Source organism: Pipra filicauda, unplaced genomic scaffold (genome assembly GCF_003945595.2).
Source record: "Pipra filicauda isolate LSUMZ 115617 unplaced genomic scaffold, ASM394559v2 scaffold114_size2234877_pilon, whole genome shotgun sequence".
In the NCBI taxonomy this organism is placed as follows: domain Eukaryota; kingdom Metazoa; phylum Chordata; class Aves; order Passeriformes; family Pipridae; genus Pipra; species Pipra filicauda.
In genome coordinates, this window is record NW_024103596.1 from 944,793 (window position 1) to 955,340 (window position 10,548).

The following is a 10,548-nucleotide window of genomic DNA, read 5'->3' on the forward strand; positions in this document are numbered from 1 at the left end:
TGGGTTTGGTCTGTGCTGCAGCCCACATCTGACACCGCAGTGTTTCTACTACTGGGGTTGCTGCAAAAGCTGCTGGCATCCTTTGGAAAATTTCCTTCTGTCAATATTTGAATTTTCAAAACCCATACTAAATAGCTGCAATGATGTTTCATTTTTAAAGACTTAAGAAACGGCCGCAGCGGTCCCAGTCAATATTCCTTCTCTGCCATCATCTAGTGCAGCTGTTCCAAAATATTTTTATGTTCTGCAGACCACCAGGTAGCTTCGAGCAGGAGCTGGGCTTGCTGTGAGGCTGCTCCCCTGCCTGGTGCCCTGCCCTGCTGTGGAAGGGGAAAGCAGAAAGAACCAGCTGTTTTAAGATCATGGAATCGTTAAGGTTGGAAAAGACCTCTTAAGATCATCAAGTCCAATCATCAACCCAGCACTGCCACCACGTTCAGCTCTAAACTGTGTCCTCAAGTGCCACATCCAGAGGTTTTTTGAACTCTTCCAGGGATGGCGATTCCACCACTTTCCTGGTCAGCCCATTCCAGTGCTTGACAAGCCTTTCCATGAAGAAATTTTTCCTAATACCCAGTCTAAACCTCCCCTGGCACAACTTGAGGCTATTTACTCTCATCCTGTCACTTGTTATCTGGGAAAAGAGCCTGACCTCCATGTGGCTAAAACCTCCTCTCAGAGACTTAAAGAGAGTGATAAAGTCCCCCCTGAGCCTCCTTTTCTCCAGGCTGAGCCCCCCCAGCTCCCTCAGCTGCTCCTCATCAGACTTGTGCTCCAGACCCTTCCCCAGCTCTGCTGCCCTTCTCTGGACATGGGCTGTTTGTTGCCCTTCTTTGCTTATGTAAGAGGAACATGAAACTCCTGAAATCTAGGAGGAAAATCTTCCCTGTCAGGATGGTGAGGCACTGGCACAGGTTGCCCAGAGGAGCTGTGGCTGCCCCATCCCTGGAAGTGTCCAAGGCCAGGTTGGACGGGGCTTGGAGCAACCTGGGCTGGTGGGAGGTGTCCCTGCCCATGGCAGGGGCTTGGAATGAGATGATCTTCAAGGTCCCTTCCAATCCAAACCATTCTGTGATCTATGGAAAATTGGACTCTTAGGTATTTTTGGAGATCTGGGCTTTCACCCTCTTGTTATTCTAATGCAAGTCAAACTCCATAGACTGAACATTGCTGTTATTGACTGTGCCAATTAGAGTGTCCAGCACCTCCTTCCCACCCACCACTCCTCCCATATTCATCCTGGTGGCACAGCTACTGTGCAATCAGTTGGTAAATTAGATGGGATAATTAATCTGAATTAAATATATACTGACTGACTTTGGTGCCAGATTATTTTTAATTTAAGTCAGTTCTGCTCTTCAGCTTATTGCCATGGTATTGGCACAACTGCAGGGCTGGCAGAGGGATGGGAGGATAAATAGCGAGGAGCACGGCAGGGGCAACTTAAATTGATGGTTCTGCTGAAAAACACCCCTGTTTGTCAAACTGCTGTCTGATATCTGAGGCAGAACGTGTCCTCTGCAGGGCTAACACACAATATGCTGTCTGTCATTTTACAGGCACGTTCTTTTGAGTATTGCTTTCAGCAGAAGCTCTTTGGGATGATGTCCTTAATACTGATAAGAAATAGCACGTTTTTGAATAATATGATGACTGAAATGCTGAGTAGTTAGTAATTGCAGAAACTTCCTGAGCCAGGATTCATCCCTGTTAGACATCCAACCATTTGTGCCTCCAGTAACTCTCTCACAGGTTAGAAGGGGAGCTGTTGTGTGTGTATTGTAGAAGGTAAGCTGGACCAGTGGAAGTTGAAGAAAGCTGCTGGGAAGGGGAACCTTGGAACTGAGGGCATCCCAGCAGAGCCCTGCAAAGAACTGGAGCTGGCCTGGGCGGTCACCCGGAGGGGATATTGTGTGTCACACCACACATCTGCCACAGCTGCCAGAGTACAGTGGGACCTTGTTTCAGCACAGCCAGGTTAGTAACGTGTCTGGAAAATAATTTTTGGCAAGGGTCAACTTAAACAGCTTTGTTCTGCCTCGGAGTCAGCTCTCAAAAGGCTGTAAAAGACAGAATGGGTCGTGCCAGGGATGCTCGTGGTGGCCACATACCTGTCAGGGAAAGGAGGTACAGCCCTGGGTAGGTGCATGTGAAAGGGTTCTGGATCATCTGCTGAAAGACCATTGTCCTGCAGCAGCTGAGAATCCCACCAGCAAACTGGTAGCAGATTTGTAGTGGTGAACATCAACCCCGTTGCAGATCCCTCTGAAATCTCCCGTTGTCCCCAGACCACCATGACTGTGTGTTTGTCTCCCAATTTTAAGAAATTTCATTTTAATTAAATGGTTTTAATTTAATTTGAATGAAAAATATGGGAGGAAAGGGGGAGCTCTGTAACAAGCAGCCTGTGGTGGCAGCAGCTCTCTGAGGAGCAGACTCATAAAAATAATGTGGTGAGAAAATTAGTCTGATGCCAGCATTAAATGACCCAAATTTGAAATAACACTGACACCCTGTGGAGATGTGTGGAGGGACCTTCTGCAGGGCTTGCTGAGCCTTGTTCCTGATATTATAGGCTATTAATTATATTCCTTCATGTCCTCCTTAGAGAAAGCTTCAGTTTTTTCCAGTGAAAGTTTTGCTATCTTTTAAGATTAAAAAAAATACTTTTAATAGAAAAGATATAAATTATTTTTGTTTTTTAATCTTGTACCTAAAGGCACAAAAGCTCATTTACCAAAAAGAGGATGATGAGGAATATTCTACAAGATCTGAAGAATGTGCCTGCAATGGGTTGAGTTTTCCTAAGGACTTTCTTCTGCTCAGCTGGAAGCATTGGAGGGAGCTGCTCCGTGCTGAGGTGAAGTCAGGATGCTAATCATTTCCTTCCCAGTCTGGACTGTTGTTTAAAAATGCAAGAGCTAAAAGGCTTAATGGTAAATGTGTGTTTTGAATATTCAGAGCAGCAACTTAGCGTTTGTTCTTGCTGCAAGTCACTGAGATGATGGTCTGGCTCTTAGGAGTGTGTCCTTGTACCTTCCTGTGCTTGTGCTTGTGCTGACTCTGGGCAGAGGGCATCCCAGTTGAAAAGGGATCATTTTCCCTTTGAGCACAGGATCCCCTTTATCCTTTATCCCAGGACTGAAGATCAGAAAGAAGAGGATGGTTATGGAGGAGGCTCCTGGTGACCTGAGTGCAGCCAGGCATTGCAGGGGAGGTGGTGGCAGTCTGGGAGCTCTCACGTTTCTCGTCCTCTGTCTGAAACACCCGAGTGCTGCAAGTGCACCATTCACCTCAGGAATTACCTGGTCTAATTAAATTCATCCAAGGCTGATAAAGTGTTCAATTCTCTGATGTTTACATTGTCTGCAGAAGGGGAAACTGAGACAAATTGGGGTGAGCAGAGACAGAATATGCAGTAGAAATGCAATGTCCCATCGACTCAGTTCACTGGAGCTGGAGTTGTTGATCTTTGTGGGTGAGCAAGGTTGGATACAGTTAGTCTTACAGTTCAGGAATCATTTTCCTACTGAAGGAATGATGTTGGTTGATCAGCCTCAGTGCTAGACCCTCACTCCATCTTTGGAGATGACTTCCATCCTGGAAGAAGTTTGAGCTCCGCTGTATCGATGGCTATAAAGATCCCATCTCACTTCTCAAAATAACAGGTAATTTCAGGGCTGTGGCCAAATTGCAGCATGGTTTTACTTCACTAACTTGCCATGTGAACCCTCCCTCGAGCTCTGTGCTTTCATCTCTGCTGAGATCAGTATTTGATGTGCTGTGCAAAGCTGCTGCACATCAGGAGCAGTGACCTGGCCAAGCAGCCACTTGGTTTTCAGGCGTCAGCCCGATCCCAGTGATCAAGGAAGGGATTTCTGCACAGCCCCAGCGTGCATGTTCATAAAAACCTTTGAGATGAAAAGTATTTATAGACACTTAAAAAATTCTTGTGGACAGGTCCAGCTTCCAAGACAGGAAACATTCGTGGGAATAGGATTAGACTCAACGTGTGAACACCTTAGCCCCAGAAAGGCTGGGCGTGCTCTCTCCCTGTCCCCAAACCCCTAAAACTTCTTCTGGTTGTGCTCCAGATGCAAAGTCCACAGTTTTGCCAGCTGTGGATGGGGTAACAAGGGGCTGCCCCTCTGCAAAGCTGACTTAGGTCCCGAGGACTGCTGTTCACAGAGGGTTATTTCCTTTGGATTCTCTCCTGAATTTACTGCCACTGAACAGCACCACAGCCTTCTTCTGAATGAAAGAGAAATTCACCCTGCACACTGCAGCAGTTGCCTGCAGCCATGAAGGGAAACCATCATGGGGGGTTTCTGTAAGGGTCAGCTGGTACCTGTGGAGGACACTCAGCATCAATCACTCCTTTCAAATAAAGGTTGGGAAAGTTTGAGCGATGTCCCACCAGGAGAGGAATTAGAAGCCTTTTTCATGAAAGCAATTCTCATTTGACCCTGGAACTGTAGCTGTTGTGTCAGCAGCCAAGTTGGGGTCAAGATTAAATGACTTAAAAGTTCCCCAGGTCAGTTCTCAAGGCTACATTTGGGATCCTTGCTCTGACCTCTCTCAAAACAACTGAGCTTTCACAAGACTCACAAGAAGGAGGAAGGACTTTCACACCGGGAATCTGATAAAGGTCACACGGATAAAGAAAACATCCGTGTGATCAGCTGACCGCCTGAGAAGGTGACAGGGAGAACCATGAAAGCCTCTGCACAACTTCCTCACTTTGCTCTAAAGTCAGCTAGTTATGATCTAAATATTTGGAATTATTTTGGGCTGCTACACACAGGAGGAGAAGGAAGGTACACAGAAACTTGGCTGGTGTGTTGTCATGGCACAGTGACTTGTTTCAACCTCTCAGTTGAACAGGCTTGACTTGTTATGAGAAGCTTGAGAATTGCTTTAATCCAATATCTCTGACACTTCTGTTATTTCTGGTGAGAAAGGGAAGATCTCAGTACTGTAGGTTTTGCCCCTTTTCCTTGGCACCATCGGGCTCTGTGGAGTTTGTTGTCCAAGCGAGGCAGCCCCTCTCATCCCTTTCTTTTTCCCCAGGGCTTGGAACAATGCACTCTGCTTTTATTCACAGAATCACAGAATGGTTTCAGTTGGAAAAGCACCTTAAGGATCACCTAGTTCCAACCTCTTTGCCATGGGCAGGGACACCAGATCTTACCTTCCAAAATTTGATTTTGGTCACCAATGCTTCATCGAATGACCAAACTAGATTTGCAGTTTCATTTAAAATTACTCTGTACTTAAAAAAAAAATAGACTTTTTTTTTTTTTTAATCTTTCAGTGGGTTTGGAATGGCCACTCCAGTGCCCTTGTCAGGTTTTCAGTATGTGCAGCTCTGAGGAGATGTTAATGATCCCCAAGTTCTCCATCTTCTGGCACAGACTCTGGTGGAAGGATGCAGAGAGTCACAGTTTTGCTCCATGGGACCCCAGCAAACATCTGGACTTTAACTGTTTTTTGTTTTCTTCTTCCAAGGCACCAGGACTCTTCCTCCTGTCCGTGAGGAGGTTTTGTGTGTAGTGAGCTGGTGGCTGCTCTACAAGGGAATGAAGTTGGGATTCATCATCTCTCATGCAGGAAAACAGGGAGGAGCAGGCACAGGGCCATCAAAGGTACAACAGAGGTGCTGGTGGGGAGGCAGGGAGTATAAAACCAGCTTGTGCAATGCAAATGTGTATTGCTGTTCCCTTCCAGCCTCTGTGCTCAGGTGGAGAGGTGATGTCTTCGTGCTGCTGTCAATTAGACTGCAATTAAACACTGTTTAATTTGCAGTGACATTTAAAAGCAATTAAGGAAGTTTAAATGTTAAATGTATGTTTTTGTCTTTCCAGTCACACACAGCTTTGAAGGAAAAAAAATATCCCAAATATTTAATTATACACTTACAACTTTGTAAATAAGCCTTACAGTACTATAAAAAGATTTTTAATCTCTTGCATAACTGCTTTAACTTCATGCTTCAGGGTGTGGTGCTCTATTAAAACACTGACACATGTAGTTTCTTATTGTAGCTCCTGTATCCAGCATTGTCTGGGGAGCAGTTGGGGTGTGCATTTCCATATCTGCTTCAGGCAAAATCACCCAGGTAGCTCAGAGCACCTATACAAACCCTGTTGAGGTTTCCCTGAAGCAGGATACGGAATCATGAGGCAGAGCTTCTCAGCAGTGCTGATGACTTCATCTGCCCACGGTGACCAGCAGCCTGGAGGGTGTAGTATCTCAGGCTGGATCTGGAAGAGGAGGTTTGTTGCTGTCCTTCCCTCTGGACAGGGTCAGGAGAGAGGAGCAAGCCCTGCCTGGCCTGTCAGCTCCTTAGGTGCCAGGAAACCTTGTCACCTTGACTGAGTCATCACATACCACCCTTGCTTTTTGTGCTTGCTTGGGAGACTCCTGCAGGCTTTACACCTTGTCCAAAGCCTGGATCCCATCCATCTGATCCCAGTACTAAGGTTCTGGCCTTTTTGACCATATACTGAGGGACCCCTTTGCCACTTTGTAGTCACTTCCTTGTGGCATCTTGCCACTGAACAATGACCTTGTGGCTCTTCCTCTTGCCTCAAGGTCGCTCCACAAGGAAGGCGTGGCCCCCCCAAGTTGTGTTAACCACCACTCTGATGTGATGGGGTGCAGCCAAGCCTGGTAAAAAGAATTCTCCTCAACTCACCTGCCCTGTCCTTCCCTAGTCTCTGTCTCATCTCTTATGTTCTTTCATCGTTCCTGTTTCACAATATCCCAGAACTCCTCTTCATTAGGAATTCAAGGCATTGATACCTGTCTTTCTCACCCACTGTCTAGCAAGGAGGAATAGAGAGCTGGGGGTGGCACCTGTTTAGCTGAAGAGTTTCCATCCAAGAGTCTGTGCTTGACACCTGACCTCAGCATCAGCCTGTCTGATATAATTTCTGTAATTTCATCTTGTTGTTTCCATTGACACATGGGTTTATTTTATACAGCTACTTTCTGCAAAGTGATGTTTAACGTGCTCTGCTGGGTCTGAGTGGTGTCCTTGACTCAGGAATTTTTTTTGTATTGTATAAATCTGATCTCAGTCTGTTGTCAGGATCACACACCTCTTTGAATAGGAAGATCTGTGCAGCATCTGGTGACAGTGTGTATGTTGATTTAAAGCCTTCTCTTCCTGAGCACTCAGAGGTTTTCCTGGAGCAGATAGAATTATTTAACAGCCTCTCTGGCCTCCTTCCCACACCAGCCCCAGCTTTGAGACGGCCCTTTGACTGCTGTTCTACCCCCGTCAGACCTTGTTCTCCAGCCTGAGACTGTCCTTGTTCCCACGACCTACAGATATTTGTAGGCAGTCCCGGACCCATCAGCTCTTTCTGTTGATCTCCCTGCAGTCTGCTGTCTCCTTGGCAAGGGATAACGGAGCTCTTCTGCCTGTCAGCTTCAGGAGGTGATGGCCCATCATGACTGCCCTGTCTCCTCCTGGTCCCTCTGCCATCCTCCATCCCCAGCTCCATGGCTTGTCCATAACCTAAATAACTTGGCCACTTCCAGCTCTTAATGCTTCTCTAGTTGTAGACAATTCCTTGGCACTTAAATATTAACGTGCTGATTAATAATGAAAACCATAATTGTAGTTAGGTTTAAAACTTTAATGGGGTGAGGAGTTAGCGGAGGTGCAGTCCATAACAATGAAACTGTGCTATTAATATATATATATTTAAGCATCTATCCCTGCAGTAATAACATTGCTCAAGAGCAGTATCCCATGTGTGGACGTCTGTGAAGATGTTTGCTCGCTGCGCTTGGAAGCTCGGAGCAGGAAGTCATAAAGCACTAGGTATGATATTTATTTTATTCACAGGGGTTTTAAAAAGTCCCATTAAAAGTTTTCAGTCTGAGTCTTAAAAATGGACTAGAGCAGGGGAAGATTCCTGGAAAGAACTATATTCATTGTCTGCTTCAGGCACACCAGTCTGCAAATGCAGCATTTGTTACAGTCTTAAAGTAGCCCGAGATGCTGCAGTCAGTTATGTTGGGCTCAATGATCTCAGAGGTCTTTTCCAACAGAATTGATTCTGTGAAAAGGGACGAAAAAAAAAAAAAGATCGGGAACAGCAAGTGGAGCAGAAACAATGGAGAAAACGTTCTGGATAGCCGGGAGCTGTGGAGGGAGGGGATGTATGGGCTGTAGTTGTGGTGGCTGTGTGTGGGGCTGGAACACCCGAGCCTCGCCAGCCCCTGCTCCGCCGCCTTTCTCGCTGTGGTGTTGGTGTGAGCACATTTCTGTGCTGCTGGGTGGTGTCTCCTGCTGAGCCCGGCTGGCGCTGCACCAGCTGCGCCTCCCCTGCCAAACTTCCAGCGATGCCTGCGAAATTAAATCAGCACTGGAGCATTGTTTTACATTAGGAGCGTGTGAACGCAGGAAAATAAATTTAAATTAATGTATTATATGCCATAGCACGTGGGCAGATAGATAGAAATCTATTGATGTTATGGATGCGTAGCACAGACAAACTATTGATGTTACGGATGCAGAGCATCCAACCCATTTATTGATGGGAGATTTTTAAAAGGAGGTGTATTGTTTAGGACCGAATAGTGTCATAATATGTAGTATAACAGGACTGTATACTACTACTATGTATATATAAAATTAATACTGCATAATAAGGTTATAATTCTTAATCATAATGCTGTAATTCCAAATTCAGGGCAGCCAAGTTCCTCTGACAGTGGTGTGTGTTGTCACAGGACCCGTTGCCCCAGTCTCGGCTCCCGCGCAGCCAGAGCCAACTGTGTTCAATATAAATTGGAAATACGTGTATTAAAAACGCCAATTCCCTTGTTTTCCCCCTTGTTTCCCGCGATCCTCCCCCTCAGCCGAGGAGCGGGACCGGCCCGGCCGCTCCGGGGTTAACGGCGCTGCCGCCCCATTGGCGGGCGCCCCCCCCGCCGCTCCTATTGGAGCCACCCGGCCGCGTCCCCCCGGCCGGCGGCTGATTGGCGGGCGGGCGGCGCGAGGCGGGCGCCCATTGGCCGTGAGGCGGGCGCGCGGCGCTGGGCGGCACCATGTCGTGAGGGGGGCGGGGGCCGGCGGCGGCGGCTGGGCCATGGCGGGCGGGCGGCGGGCGCGGTGAGTGTGGCGGGGGCGGCGGGGCCTGAGGGGCGGGAGCGGGCGGGGACGGGCCGCGGGGCCGCGGCGGGACGGGCACGGAGGGCGGCGGGGCCGCACGCCCCTGGCGGCGGGAGCGAAGGGGGAGACTGCGCCCCGAGGGGCCCCGGCGCGGCCCCTGAGGGCCCTGCGGCCGGACCGGCGGGTGTGGAGTCACAGGATCGGCGAGGTTGGAAAGCTGTGCCGACATCATCCAGCCCGAGCCGTGACCGACCCCCACCTTGTCAGTCGGACCGTGGCACTGAGTGCCACGTCCAGTCTTTCCTTAAACACCTCCGGGGACGGCGACTCCGCCGCCTCTCTGGGCAGCCCCTTCCAGTGTCTGACCAGGCTTTCAGTGGAGAGATTCTTACTGATGTCCAACCTGAACCTCCCCTGGGCAGGTTGAGGCTCTGTCCTCTTGTCCTGCCCCTTGTTCCCTGGGAGCAGAGCTCCCCTGGCTCCCCCCTCCTATCAGGGAGTTGCAGAGCGAGAAGGTCCCCCCTGAGCCTCCTTTTCTCCAGGCTGAGCCCCCCCAGCTCCCTCAGCCGCTCCTGCTGCTCCAGCCCCTCCCCAGCTCCGTCCCCTGCTCTGGACCCGCTCCAGCCCCTCGGTGCTCTCCCTGGCAGGTTCGGGTCAGCTCACGGGCACCCCCGGCTCTGCCCGAGCTCCGCGGGGGCCGCACGGACGCGACTCTGGCAGGTGTGAATTTTGATCCGCGCCCCTGCAGCTCGTTCCTCTTCTGGATGCTCGCTTTGAGCCAGGGACAGAGCCACGCACAGCTGTGAAGCCTCTCCGAGCATCTCCTCTGCACTGTGGGCTCTCACCGAGTGCCACTCGCTGCTTGGCAAACGTCATTGTCCCGTGGTGAAAACTGAGATGTGTGTCGTTCGTAGAAATGCTGACTGTAGTTGTCAAAGCTGTGGGTTTAACCCTTTTTAAAGGGCATTTCTCTTTGGGTCCGTTCTGGATACAGGTGTGCATAAGCACTGCAGCTGTTTGGTGTGTGGTCACTGAGGCCCTGGTCCTGCAACATCCGTGGTGCTTTAGGGGCTGAGCAAGCAGAGCAAACTGTAAAATGTAGATTCCAGTCTTGCAGTGAATAGATCCCACTTGGTACTTACTGCAGAACAGACATTAATGCTGTGTCTTGTTTTAATTTGAAAGTGACTCCCTGCACCTCTCGTGTCCTTAAGTCTGACCTACGTAGTCACAACAGGATTCGGCTCCGTTTGCGATACAAAGTCTCAGGAGGGTGAGGTGGATTTTGTTTCCTTGCACAAAGTTGTCAGCTCAGTTCTGACACCAGGATCTCTGCCCTCTGGTTCATTGTCCGCTGCCTCTCCTCGGGAGTGGGGAAATCAGTTGGCATTATCCTATAACAGCTCCTTGCTGCTGGA

The 10,548-nt window shown here is 49.0% G+C and overlaps 1 long non-coding RNA gene across 1 annotated transcript; it reads left to right on the forward strand.

The window, feature by feature from the left end:
• The first annotated feature begins 1,539 nt into the window (after positions 1 to 1,539).
• On the forward strand, positions 1,540 to 6,167 carry LOC120323761. The gene is made up of 3 exons (XR_005564578.1): positions 1,540 to 1,977; positions 2,720 to 2,860; positions 5,509 to 6,167. It is a non-coding gene; the product is annotated as an uncharacterized LOC120323761 (long non-coding RNA).
• Positions 6,168 to 10,548: the final 4,381 nt, after the last annotated feature.